This window comes from Myotis brandtii, unplaced genomic scaffold (assembly GCF_000412655.1).
Source record: "Myotis brandtii unplaced genomic scaffold, ASM41265v1 scaffold827, whole genome shotgun sequence".
Taxonomy (NCBI): Eukaryota; Metazoa; Chordata; class Mammalia; order Chiroptera; family Vespertilionidae; genus Myotis; species Myotis brandtii.
Genome location: NW_005371360.1, coordinates 1301031 through 1303655, shown reverse-complemented (window position 1 = coordinate 1303655; position 2625 = coordinate 1301031). Strand labels below are relative to the sequence as shown.

Genomic DNA, 2625 nt, shown 5'->3' with positions numbered 1-2625 from the left:
GCCGTGCCCCGCCGCCAGAGGTCAGAGATTAAAAATTAACTCGGGGAAGTGCATTCCTAGGCTCTGGAAAGGGAAGGGAGTAGGGAGAGGGGGGCGGCGCGACCTGCCTCCCTACCTGGCCCGGGCGTCTTTGATCTCACTCAGGTTCCCGGTCTGCTTTCCTCGCTCGATCCCTCCGTGCGTCCCTCGGTTGCTCGGCCGGACCACACCGGCTCCTCCCGCTCACGTGACCCGGAAAGTTTAGTCACTCACCTGGGAGGGGAGCGCACTTCCGGCTTGTGCACCTGAACGAGATGAGGGGGCGGAGCCAGGCGGGAGGTGGGGCCGCGCCGCGTGCGCACCTGTAACGGGAACCCAATCCTGTAATGCGGGAAAGTAAGAGGAGCGGAAGCGCGGAAGTGCAAGAGGAAACTCCCACGTGGATTGCGGTGACGTCTGTAAGACCGCACAGGTGTGGAGACACACGAGGCATGGAGACACGGTGGCATGAGGCACTCCTGTTTGGGGCCGACCCAGATGGGGCGTCCCTCATGAAAAAACACCTGCGTGGTACATACCTGCATGGGGGCGAGCCTGTAGAAAAGACATTGGCAAGGACAGGTAAGAAACACACCTGTGGGCGACATCTGCATTGAAGCACACCCATTTGGCGTATAGCTGGCCAGAAGCACACCTGTGTGGAAAACAGCTGTGTAGAACAGCTGTATTGTAACCAACACCTGGCTGAGGCGTTCCGGCGCACGGTTTTGAGGACGCGGCTGCATGGCTCACCTCTGGAATGAACAACACTTGGATAAGGAATTTCTGTGTGGAGATGTATTGGCAAGACCGGTATGAGACACACCTGCACTTAAGTACACCTGTATGGGACTCAGTTATACGGAAACAGACCCATACGGGGGTATACTTAACACGAAAACACCCGTGCGGGTGGGGACGCTGTATAACGCATTCCTGGGCGGATTTCTGCTGAGAAGCATACCTGTGAGGTGAAGGAAGTACAGTGGGGCCTTGACTTACGAGTTTAATTCGTTCCGAGACAGAGCTCGTTAAGGAGCTCGTTAACTCAAATTACTCTATCAACTCAATGCAAAAAAATCGGCCGAGAGACAGCTGGTATCTCAAAAAAACTCGTTAGTCGGGACACTCGTAAGTCAAGGCCCCACTGTAGTCTTGTATGAGGAACATCTGCATAGAATTGAGCTCACATGAGAGAAAGACCTGAGATCTGTAGGAGGCACAGCCACATTGAAGCACCTGCGGGGGGGGGGGGCAGCAGGACAGAGGTGTGTGTGTATTGAGGCCCACCTGTCAGGATGTAGCTGAGAAAATACCTGTTTGGGGTATCTCCGTGGGAAACATCTGTAACCCCCATGATGAAGGGCACCTGCAAGGACCACCTTTACATAAAAGCATCTCTAAGAGGCTTGTTGGTCTGAGACGCACCTGTTGGGGCAGAAGCTGAGTGGAAACCAGTCCTTATGGCTGCATCTTTGGATAAAGAACGACGTTAATAAGACGACCTCCTCTTGGGGACTCTAGGGTGAAGAGGGATGTTCACGGGCAAGTTAATCCCTTTTAGGGTATAGAGTGATGGGTAAGGATCCCAGGTCTGGATAAATTCCTGCTGTGCCCTTACTGGGCACTGGACTGGGGAGAGCGCCAGAGTCTCCTGTTTCCTCACCCGGGAAGTGGGAAAGCCAGTCCCACCTGCCTCATAGGGCTTGGCGGGGACGACCCGAGAGGTGAGTAAAAGGCCTGGCATGAACAACGCTCTGTGTCCGTGTGAGCTGTTATTATTATCCGCTGTCTAGTGATCTGGGCGACCCGCCCCCTAATGATAAATAGCGAAACTGCGCCCGAAACCAGTGGGAGGGACATTCAGCAGCTGCCGTGGGCACGACTGGCTGGGGCCCCGCCTACTGTGCTCCGCCACCCGGTGCAGGTCCCCAGCCGCGCCTGGGACACTGAGACCCCCTCCCCCCGCACCCCCACCCTAGGCTGGTCAGGAGAGAGCATTCGGCCCCGAAAGACTACAGGGCGAGCCCGGGGAGGCGGAGCCCGAGGCTGCCCGGGGTGGGTGGGCAAGGCGGGCCCGGCGGGCAAGGCGCCCGCGGTTTGGCGAATAGGAAATGGACTTTGCAGCTGCGCCGCGCGTTGGTCTTCCGTTTCCCGGTCTGAGTGGGGCAGAGAAAGAAGGCGAGCGGGCGGCATGAAGGGACGCGAGGCAGCGCCGCGCCGAGCTCCCCGGTCTCTGTGGCCGAGAGGGGACGTGCAGTGAGCGGCGAGCAGACGGAGGGCCAGATGGCGTTGGGCTGGTTCTTGAGCATGTCTGGCGAAAACGAGACCTTGGTAGGAGAGGGAGGTCAGTGGGAAGAGATGACGGAGCCCAACCCCTGATATCTCCCTACCGTGCCACCTTGGGCAGAAGGTAAACTGAGGCACGCGGAGGCGGCACACTGGAAACAGAACTGAGATCGCGGATCTACCCGGCCCTTCTTCCCTCTTCCCGGAATGAACCCCGAGGCTGTGCCCTAGGCTGTGCCATTCCCGAGCATCCCCGACAACCCTCCCCACGCCCCCAGCTCCGCCCCGGCTCCTCCCCCAGAGGGTCGGGAAGGCGAC

General features: G+C 58.5%; 1 protein-coding gene across 1 annotated transcript in view; it reads right to left on the bottom strand.

Moving 5' to 3' along the window:
• CRB3 (crumbs family member 3) overlaps positions 1 to 2607 on the bottom strand; it is a 5234-nt gene extending 2627 nt beyond the window's left edge. Inside the window, exons 1-2 of the mRNA XM_005884411.2 lie at positions 1447 to 2607; positions 116 to 773 (exon numbers count right to left, since the gene is read on the bottom strand). The gene's annotated coding sequence lies outside the window, so the exon portion shown is untranslated. The remainder of the gene's footprint in view (positions 1 to 115; positions 774 to 1446) is intronic.
• Positions 2608 to 2625: the final 18 nt, after the last annotated feature.